The sequence below is a fragment of the Gossypium hirsutum genome, chromosome D03 (genome assembly GCF_007990345.1).
Source record: "Gossypium hirsutum isolate 1008001.06 chromosome D03, Gossypium_hirsutum_v2.1, whole genome shotgun sequence".
Lineage (NCBI taxonomy): Eukaryota > Viridiplantae > Streptophyta > Magnoliopsida > Malvales > Malvaceae > Gossypium > Gossypium hirsutum.
The window spans coordinates 10,461,775-10,473,410 of record NC_053439.1 but is presented as its reverse complement, the minus strand read 5'-3'; positions in this window follow the sequence as shown (position 1 = coordinate 10,473,410).

Genomic DNA, 11,636 nt, shown 5'->3' with positions numbered 1-11,636 from the left:
TTAATCGAACATTAGTGGATAATAACATTAAGGGTGGATTAATTAAACTAATATTAAATTATTTAACTTAAATGATGATCAATTAATTAATTAAGCTTTAACCTTAGCATAAAAGGCTAATTTTTGGTGGAAGGTGAGAGAATTACACCCCTTCCAAGTGGCCAAGGAAGAAAAGAAGGATAAAAACCTCCATTATCGTATGTTCAAGCTTTATTTCAACAAATTGGTTAGTTCAATTTAGTCATTTTCTTATAATTTTTATGTTTTTGAGATCATGAGAGGTTAATCAAGCTAGCCCATGTATCAAGTCGTAAAACTAACCCATGTCTCAGGCCGTGTGGACATTCGAAGTAGGGAGACACAGTCATGTCCCAGCTCGTGTAACTCTCTAACTTGGGTCATACGGCCAAGTCACACGCCTGTGTGCTAGGCCGTGTAACAGCCTGACTTGCAACCCTTTGAAACCTACAGGGGACACAATGTCGTGTGGACAAGAAATAGGCCATTTTCAAGCCATTTCCTTCACCCAAATTATGCACACTCATATAATCCATTTGCACCTATTTCAAGCATCCAAAATGTACCTAAAATATGTATAATCAAGCTAGCACAATATGGTACCTATTCATACGACCAATATGCCAAAAGACACCTCAGTTTTCATGACATTACATATACTCAAACATAAGCACAACTTAGGCATTTAACAACTCAATAATTGCAACCAATTTCCATACCAAATTCTACCAAAATGACCATACCAAATCACATTCAAATATACCAAAATGGTCACTAAAACATTCATCAACTTGACCATTTCAACATCAAGCACAAAAAGCACCAAAATGCCAAATTATCAACCATCATAAAACCACATATATACAAGTCAACATGACAACTAATTCATTAACCAAAATACCACATTTACAAGCCAAACATAATGGTTATTTCATCGAGCATAAAACACCTATACCTGTCATTATAACCAAGACTCAAAATCTTCAAAATCTATCGATAATGTTGATGGATAGTGTGATAGGTCTTCGACGAACTTCCAACCTGAATGAGCTTTCGATTAACTACAAAACATAGAAAAAAAATGAACACAAGGTAAGCATATAATGCTTAGTAAGTTCGCAAAACATAAACGATGCTTACCAATACATTGCATAAGCTTAAAATAAATATGAATCATTCCAACATAAGCGTGGCACAAGCCTAAGCATCACCAACAACCCAAATTAGTGCTTGATCACATAAATTCAATATCAACACATGATAAACATAACTTTCCACAAATCATGAATACACATGCTTCCTACCTTCCATAGTAACAAGTATCTTACATCAAAAAATCTTATCGAAGCTCACACGAAGTAAAATCACGATTGTTGTCAGCATCCCTTTTCATAATTCGATAGCTGAAGCTATCCCTTTTCATAATTCGATAGCCAAAGCTATCCCTTTTCATAATTTAATGGTCATCACCATCCCTATTCATAGTTGATGGTCGTCACCATCCCTTTTCATAGTTGATGGTCGTCACCATCCCTTTTCATATTTCGATAGCTGAAGCTATCCCTTTTCATAATTCGATGGTCGTCACCATCCCTTTTCATAATTTCATAGCCGAAGCAATCCCTTTTCATAATTCGATAGCCGAAACTATCCATTTTCATAATTTGATAGTCTAAGCTATCCCTTTTCATGATTCGATAGCTGAAGCTATCCCTTTTCATTGGCCAGTGATCGTCAATACGCTGTTGAGTTTTTTCCCCGAGACATAATTTGATAATATATAATAGCATTTAAAACATAATTTAAAATGCTATTTAAATGTATGAACTTACTTTGACGATAAAATGTAGAAACAGAGTCGATTAATCCAAAGCTTTCTCTTTGCCTCGATCTAAAGCCGTATGAGGTCTATCTTGATATGTAAGGATGAACTATGGCCGAGCCTTGAAACTTCATTAATAGCTTTTCCTTAGCTTAATTTTGGTGAAATAAGACAATAACGAAGATGATATCTTTGTCTTCTTTAAATTTTATTAACCTTTATTTAACAATTTACTTATTTAACCTTATTATTAACCTTTAAAATCACTTATAAAGTGTCCATATTTGTCCACTCACATTATGGATGGTTTAATTACAACATAAACCCTTTAACCTTTTAATATCATAGTTATTAGATTCCTTTAGCTTATAGAACTCAAGTTTTGCACCTTTTGTAATTTAGTCCTTTTTACTGAATTAAGCATGCAAATGATAAAATTTCTTAACAAAATTTTTATACAATAATACTAACATGCTGTAGACATTAAAATATTAATAAAATAAATATTCTCACATCGGATTTATGGTTCCAAAACCACTGTTTCAATTTCACTAAAAATGGGCTGTTACATTGGTTATACTAATGAGCGCTGGGTGCGATCTATTTACTTCAGAATTGTCCAATGAGGTACTGGATGCCAAATTGGTGTTTTGGTTGAATCCGCATATTCGTTCAATTCTGAGTCAGGTTTATAGAGACTTAAAATGTAAAATTTGAAAAATGATTTTGAAATGACTGCTATCGAGAAATACAATGTGAAAAGGATTATAAACCAGAAGATCAATATGATTTTAGATGAATCAAACGATTCGATTCAGAATAAGATATGTCAATAAGTATGCTCCTAACTTAACCTTTGAAACATGTTAAATTGAACCATATGGTATAATTAGTTTATTTAGAATATGTTTTACAAATGATAAGATGATATGATTATTGAATATATATTGTCTTAAATTGCATTTGATGTTAGAATTGTAGAAATATTACTAAGTTTATTACTCAATGTATGGTTTGTTTCCATGCATAGGTTAGGTTTTGTTCATGATCTCGAATATCAGTTCAACATCAAATAAAAAATCTCGAACTCAACAAAGTTTGTATCAATTTTATTTTGTGTTAAGAAGAGCATGTACCTAGGTTGAGTCATTTTGGTATAAACTATGTTCATGTGCTTTAATTTATTATAATGATGAGGTATGTATTTGGTCAAATGAAAATAATTTGTAAATAGGCTTGAATGTAGTTTGATATAGTATGAAATATTATATGGTGGTTGAATTTAGTGAACTAGGTGAGTATGCTAAATGACTTGAATGATTGATATTTGGAAAGTTAATTGGATATGTATATATACATATAAGTGTGTGGATGAATTTGGAATGAGATGCATTAGTTGGTTAGGTTATAAATGATAAGGTTATAGTTTAGCTTACTTAAGATGCGTTTTGACATGTTATAGAAGCTTGTAATAGGTAAATGAATGATAAATGTCAAATGGTTTAGTGTGAATGCCATAAAATTTGATTGTATATTGTAATGGATGAATTAATAGCATAGGTTAATATAAGGATGTAGGTGAGTGTATTTAATTAGGTATATGCAAGTAGTATTGAATTAGGATATGAATTGGAAATGCTTAGCTTAAGTATGGTAATAGTTTGGAATGAACTTATGGAATTTGAAAAGGTAATTTTGGGAAGTGAAATAATATGAATCATGCTAGTATGTATTGAGTTTGAATTGTGAAATTGTTATGCTTTGGTGCCAAATTATGGCATATTGGGTTGAATTAAATTTTATGAATTTTAACAGGGGCTTAGGTGATAATTTTCAAAATGTAAAATTTGAAACTATTTCTATGAGGTATCAATACTTTGGGAAGGGTATTGATAGTTTAGTAATTTTTCTTTAATTTTCAAAACATAGAACTGTAAAATGGTATTTATACAGGAGTAAGGTATCAATACTTTGTAAAAAGTACCGATACTTTATAAAAGGTATCGATACTATTGATTTTTGTTTAATTTTTCTAAACATCAAAGCTCAATTTGGTATCCATACCTGGCTAGGGTATCGATACTTGATCTGAAATTTTGAAAACATTGTAACTTGGTCCTTTTTCAATCTCGGTTAACTTTAAAGTGTACGTAGGCTTGTATAAGTCCTAGGAAAGGTTGTATATAATGTTTTTGAACTGAAATGCTTATGTTTTGCATGAATTTTGTTATGATTTAAATGTTTTGTGTTCATAGTTGCTAAGGCAATATGACATATCGTAACTCAGACTTGACGATCGAGTCAAGTATTAGGGTGTTACAGATGAATTGATGATATTGAGATCAATAGAATGGGAATCAAACTTATAATGAAATTGGATTATTGGTTACTGTATTAAATTTTCGGACAGAGTTAGATATAGTTGGCATGCCATAAGATAGATTGAGTACAGGTTACTTTGAATACGTGTTGATGAGTGTTGAGCACAACTTTTACTTTAGTTATATCTATGAGCTTTGGGCACAATTTTGTTACTTCGAACTTTCTAACAATGTATTGGGTGCCAAATTTGGTGTGTTGGTTGGATCTGTGTATCCGTTCGAGTATGAGTCATGTTAATAGGGATATAAAATGTAAAGTTGATAATGGTATATCAATTGAATTGATATTGTGAAATAATGCTTAAAAGAAGAGTTATAATATATGAATTTCGAGAGTATACGAAAGATTATGCAAATTAAATATACCAGTCCAGAGGATAGATATGAGAACATGATGAATCAGTCGATTTGATTCGAAAAAAGGATATGAATCTGATATTGAATTGATTAAATGTTGATTGATTATGTGAATGACATTGAAATGTTGATTATAAGTGAATTGGAATGTTATATATTCAAATTACTATATGATTCAGTTATATATTTAACTCACCTTGTTGATATGTGGTTGCCATGTTTAGGCAAACTTGTCAAGCTAGTAGCTTATCATATTAAATTGTAAATTGAGGTAAGTTGTTGTTTAATGCTCATGAACTTACTAAGCATTTGATATACTTACCCTATTATTTTCCCTTTCCTTGTAGATTACCAACTTGCGGAACGTGTCAAGCGGATTGTCGAGAAGCTCACACTATCCCATTATTAATTAGGTAGTTTTTCAACCATTTTAAAGTCCGGTTATATGGCATGTACATAGGTGTTTATATATGTTAACTTGGAATGTTGACATAGTTTGAACCTTTTTTTAATGTTTAAATTTTGTTAAGGTTAAAGCCTATTTGCACTTGAATGTTTTGGTAAAATTTTGAGCTATGTGTGTAGCACTAGAAATGTCATAGTTAAGTATGAATTAACATGGTTGAAGTGATGATATTGAATGACTATATGCATGTTTGAATGGTTTGTGATTCAATAAGTTGAATTGATATATTTTCTGGATCTGGTGCCCTAAGTGTAGTATTTTCGTCTGTGTACACTTGTAATTTTTTTGAATAGACTGGTTAATAAAATTATTCATGAATTAGATTAATACTTTGTATGTTGTCCTCACCTTGTTTTTGCATGCAAAACAAAATGGGAACAAATGTTACTTAGTGGTTGTCTAATGTTTAACTGATACTAAGTGGTATTACGCGGTTGGATCGTAATACAAAAAGATAACTTGTATTAGTAGACAAACCTAAACATGTCGTTAGTCTAATCAGAAATGAGCAAACCGATTGAAAGACTAATATGCCATCTATCAAGCCCAATAGGGAGATGTTTTGTCTTGGGCATCAGAGAGGATGACTCCCAGAAGATAGAGACACAGATGTGATTGATTGGAAGAATAGATTCTAAATCTGTTTATGGATTTATTCACTTGCGACATTCACAGTGTGTCATACTTAAATCCTGAGTGGATGATAAACTATGTATGCCTGACTCGTATACTTTTATGGAAGTAAAAGTCTATGTTTGAATAGATAAGAAACCAAAAGGTAGTGCATTGGGTATATGACTTCTGCAGTATGTAACGTCATTCACAATGTGGAATTCATAGCCCGAGACATGGGTAGATGATATCCTCTATTGACATTACATGGTTGATGACAAGTAAACATGGCCACAGATCATTCGTCTTTGTGATGAATGACTTGATTACTATTTGATAGTAATTGACTTTTCATGAAAGAAGATGTAATGGCTACCCTGAGATAAAATAAGATCATATTCGGAGAATGTATATTATCTCAAAGAGATCAATGATATCCTATAAGGGTAACTGACCACCGCCAAATATGTGAACGTTTGAGCTAGAAATATTGCAACAAAAAGATATAAAAAAGCAGTGATGTTTGCAAGTACACGTGTCAAATTGTAATATAGTATTGTACAACAGGGTACAGGAAGTACTTCGAGGATCGTACCCAAGGGAGGATGGATTAAATCTAAAATTATTTATACAATAATAGGTCTAAACAACACTTACCAAAAATCGTATTACGATAACTACTAATAATAAAATTAATGTTATGAAATAAAATAAAATAACTAGAAAGAAAATAACAATGAAGAAATCTCAGTTAACAGGTGGAAGATTAACTCGCTCCAGTGGTTGTAATTAACTTTAGAACTCGACATTTTGTAGTGAATTAGTTATTAACTAACCAATATTAACTCTCGTCCTCTACTAACTAATTAATCGACCAGTACTCACTTATCTCTTGACTTCGCTTTCTTGAACGGGATAAATTATGATTTACTTGACAAACTTATCTCTCGACCTCGTTTAACCTAGATTAATTCCTAGAGTCGTCAATCCTAGGGTTTAAGCATACATAATTTAAGCCAACTAGTTCTAACAAAAACCCTCGTTAATTTGTTAATCACTTCCACATCTGCTTGTTAATCTTCCTAAAGGACTTAGCCACTCATAGACCTAGATTCCATTTTCCTAAGAATTTATTTAATCATGCAAGAACACAAAATTAAACTAAAACAATAAGAGAGTAGAAATTGATCTGTTTGGTAAACTAAATGTGCTTAGATCCGTGAAATCCTTTAATAGCTAGTGAGATATCGGTGTTGACAAACAAGAAGTGAAAGAAAAATATTAAAATACTTAATAACGAAGACTTGGACTCAAATTTAATCCAAGTTAAAGAACAAGAAAATAAATTATTTTTAAAATAAAATAAAATAAAATAAAACCTAATTTAGAACGTAATTAAAACTAAATCTACTAACTAAACCTTAAAAATGACCTCCAAAGCCTTCTCCAAGCTTAACCTAAGCTTTTCTATTTATAGGCAAAGTTAGCTGCTCAATTAGGTCTATTACAAGTCTTAATTACACTAAATATGGATTGTGTGGATGAAAACACCCTTTATTAATTTCTACTCTCTATCGGGCTTGTGTCACGACACACAACTTCGAATATTAAATCTAGAGCTTGTTCTACTATGTTACGACTTTGGAAGCTTGTGTTGCAACTCGATCGTTATTCCTAATGCTCTTAGGCATGAAAATGGGTATCCTGTACACTTAACAAAGCTCGTTAAAACTACCTAAGACCTGTATCGGCCTAATAGATCAGCTAATACTAAAAATTGCGTAAAAATGCTTATTTTGCAGTAAGTTGAATCTAAGCTAAAAAAATTGAAAATGCAATAAACAAAGATAAAATGAATTAAAACCAAGCTCATTACATGTCGAAAAGTACTTAATTTGCCACTATGAATTGTGGCAGGTCAAATACCCTCACACTTAAGTCATTACTTGTCCGTAAGCAAACAAGATGAAAATAAAAGAAAGAAAACACGCAATAAAATTAAAGTACTTGAGCATGCTTCATACACGAGATTGGGTCGGAGCGCTGATAATAGGAAGGTTTGCTCAACAAGCAATTCTAGCTAGATGTTTAAACGATTTTTACAATTTTCACATTCAAATATGTTAGTTCAATATGTTACAAAGCAACCAAGTCAAATAAAATTAAACATATGAATCCATCAAAATGTATACACGAGTTTAACATTTATGGTTTAAGAGTAAAGGTAGTTCGAATTCTAATTACTCGGTTTCTTTTATCTGTGGTTTGAACTCGAATACAATATTTACAAGTATAAGCAATTCATGAGTATTTGTGCCAATTTGAGTGAGATTTTCTCAATTTCTCATATTTTGAGATTTATTTCACTATGTTCACTCTTCACTCTCTTGGCTTTTAATCGTTCTATGCTTTTATCACACTCGTTTTACTTTTAACCCTTACAATGCTTTTGGTCGCTCATTAATATTTATCTTTAGACACATACTTGCAAGGATTTTATACTTATTATACTATACCGTTTCAATAACTATGGATTTAATAATTGAGTATTTGAATTTAAACAACCTAGAGTTAAACAAACATAGATGCCTACTTGTATATACCTTTATCATTTGGTATATTTAACTCATTTTCCCTATTCACAGTTTAACAACTTAAACTAATTAGTCTAAATGCAAACAACCTAAAATCGTTTATTCTCAAGCTATATTTACAGTTTAAACAAACAACCTATTTACATGCTCCTAATCAACCACTTGTACTTCTACAAGCTCAAGCACAAACAAAACACAGACAATAAAAGAAATTAACTAAAAAAACTACAATTAAGCATCAATAATAACAAAAAATTATAAAAATTTCCTATGTCACCCCATACTTTATTTGGTACATTGTCCCTAATGTGCTTCAGAAAATAAATAAGGGACGAGATTACCTGGTTTGGCGTTAAAGTACTATGTGAGTTGTTGGGCACTATAACAACTTGTTTTTCAATGGCGTTGGAAATAGTGGTTTCAGAACTACAAATTCGATGTGTCAGTCCATAAATATTAATGATTTAATATTTATGAGGTCATTAATTTTGTATTAAAATTTGATTATAAAATTTTATTGTTTAAATAGTTAATTAATTAAAAGGACTAAATTGTAAAAGAGGTAAAAGTTAGTCGCCATAGATTTTAAATAGTCAAGGGACCAAAATGGTGATTAAACCATGGTAAAAAAGTCCAAGCGATGGTGGACATGATTGACCCAATAGCTTTTGGGTTATTTGCTTATTAAGTCCTAATTAGTTTAGGGTTAAATTGAAATTAAGCTTGTTTTGTTAAATTTGAAATAACTGAAGGACTAATTGTGCAATTAAACCTACCTGAAATGGTAATTATACCCTAGGTAATTATGGTGGACATTAATGGACATGTTTTAGTGAATTATTAAGTTAAAATTTAAAAGGTTAAAATAATAATTAGTAAGTAATAAGTAATAAGTAAAAAAAAAAAAGATGTAAACTATCATCTTTTTTCTTTTCTTCATCTTGCCAAAACTGAAACCACTATTTTTGAGGGGGAACAAGCTTCGACCTAGCTAGGGTTTCCTAATAGGTATGTGTTTGATGCCCGTTTTTAGTAATTTTTATGTTTTTGAGCTTGTATTAGCTTAATCTAGCTAACCCAAGGACTAATTTGTAAAATTTCCAAATGTTTTAAATTATGCCATTGACGAGTTAGAGTTATTTATGATTTTTTATGGAAGATTGTTGAGCTTTGTTGTTAGATATGATTGTTTTGTAAAGTAGTTTTTGATGATTTTAATGTTAAAGGGCTAAATTGTTAAAGTAATAAACTACAAGGATCTGATGTGAAATAATATCAAATAGGAGCTATAGAGAGGCCGTTGTATATTTGTTCAAGCTTGAATGTGAGTAAAATGGTTAATTTGCATGTTTTGGGCTTAGGGATTAAATGGCATAAAAGTAAAATATTGAGGGTAATTTTATAAAATGTCAAAAATGAATTAATTGCATAAAATGAGCTGATTTGGCTATTGGAATTAGTTAATTGAATGAAATTATTATTTTAGATCAAGAACGGGCTAAAAATCACAAAAAAGAGAAAATTACAAAATTTTAAATAAATTTAAATGTATATTAGATTAATTAAATTTCTTTGGTTGAATATTATAATGATGTCATGTACATGAGGATTGAATTAAGGGATCATTATAGCATTGATCATGAAGGAAATGTTCTGAGCCGATGAACGTAGGATAGAGTACGATTGACATGCCAATAAGTTATATTGTGCGCGGTATGGGGTTGATATGAGTAGTGGAGATGATTTCTATAGATTCTCTGTTCACTAGATATGCCGAGGTCTTGCATTTGTTGCGGACTTATGTGGTATCTTACAGTAGTATTTCGTGTGTTGGATGGTTTAGCTCATATGAGCATCTGGTGTGCTGGCTGGTTAACCGTGTACTCACATCCATTTATCGTTCATCGGGTTGTATTTAATGATCTTTGATAGTTATTGAAATGTGGAGCCGATTGTAGTTTTATATTGGGCATTAGTCACCTGTTGTAAGCTGTGATTGACAGGAATTTTATTCTTTAATCTGGTTATTTGAATTGTTATGTTGGCTATCGTTTAATCAACGAACTTACTAAGCTTTACGTAAGCTTACTCATGTCTTGTTCTTTATCTTGTAGATTACATTTTGTGGACAGGAGATTGGATCAACTCGAGGAATCACACTATCCCGAGGACTCTTTTGGTGTATTTTGTAAACAACTTGACTTATATGACATATAATAGGGAAAATGATTAAGTAGTAATGTTTCATGGCTTTGTGTGGTGTTATGGTATGTTTGATGTTGTGAAATGGTAATCTTATAAGTTATGCTTGTTAAACTAAAGTAAGCTCAAGTGTTTGACCATGGAATGGTAAGTGCCGTGTTTAAGCTTGGGGTGATGTGGTTGAAATAGATTAGATTGTGTGTGTATGTTTGTTTGAAGGTAGTAGCCATGGTAATGAATGTATATGTGTCTTATATTGTGTTTAAATGTATGATACATTGGTAAAGTCTTAGGTGTTGGAATTGACATGTTTTGGTTTCTTTTATGTGTGGTTATAGTCTTGTGATCAAGTGTTATGAATTGGTTTAAGTACCCTTGTAATTGGATGAAAAATGAGCATGATTTTGGTCACTTTTGGGTATACATGGCCTGGGATATGGACTGTCACGTGGCCGTGTGTCACACACGGGCAGCCTACACGGGTGTGCGCTCCTAGCATGTTAGATGCAGGGTTCACACAGACTAACAAACGGCCTGCGACACGGCTGTGTGACCCAAGTTAGAGAGTTCCACGACCCACGCACATGGGCGTGTGAGACCACACACGGGCGTGTAGGATGACCACACGATTTGGGCTCTGTCACACAGCTTGGACACACAGCCATGTGACCCCTGTTTTGGAAATTTTTATTTTTTCCCAATTCTCATGTTTTGTTCCGAATTGGTCCCAGATTGTTCCTAAACTATTTTTAAATCCTCGTAGGCTCGATTAAGACCCGTGAATATATGTCTTGCTTCATTCTAAATTATTTATGAATATTGATAATTAAATTGATGAATTGGATGTTATTTATGGAATGTTTCAAATTGTATGATAATACTCCGTAACCTTATTTCGATAGTGGCAACGTGTTATGGTTGTTACAGGCTCTCTCCTTCTTGTCGGTTCAACTCCAAAATGTCGTGTTGTCCAAAGTGAAAAGTTCCTATACAGAAAGAAACATACATTTTTTATAAATAAAATAAAATCTAACTAAGTAGGAATAAAATCATCAAAGTTTAAAAATATACAATCCCCAAAATAATTAAAAAAAGTTCAAAATTAGTTGGATTCTGGATCCGACTACTTAATCCTGGCTTCTTAGGGGGTCTTCCTCTTCTTTGAGGTCCTTTTCTTCTTTGGA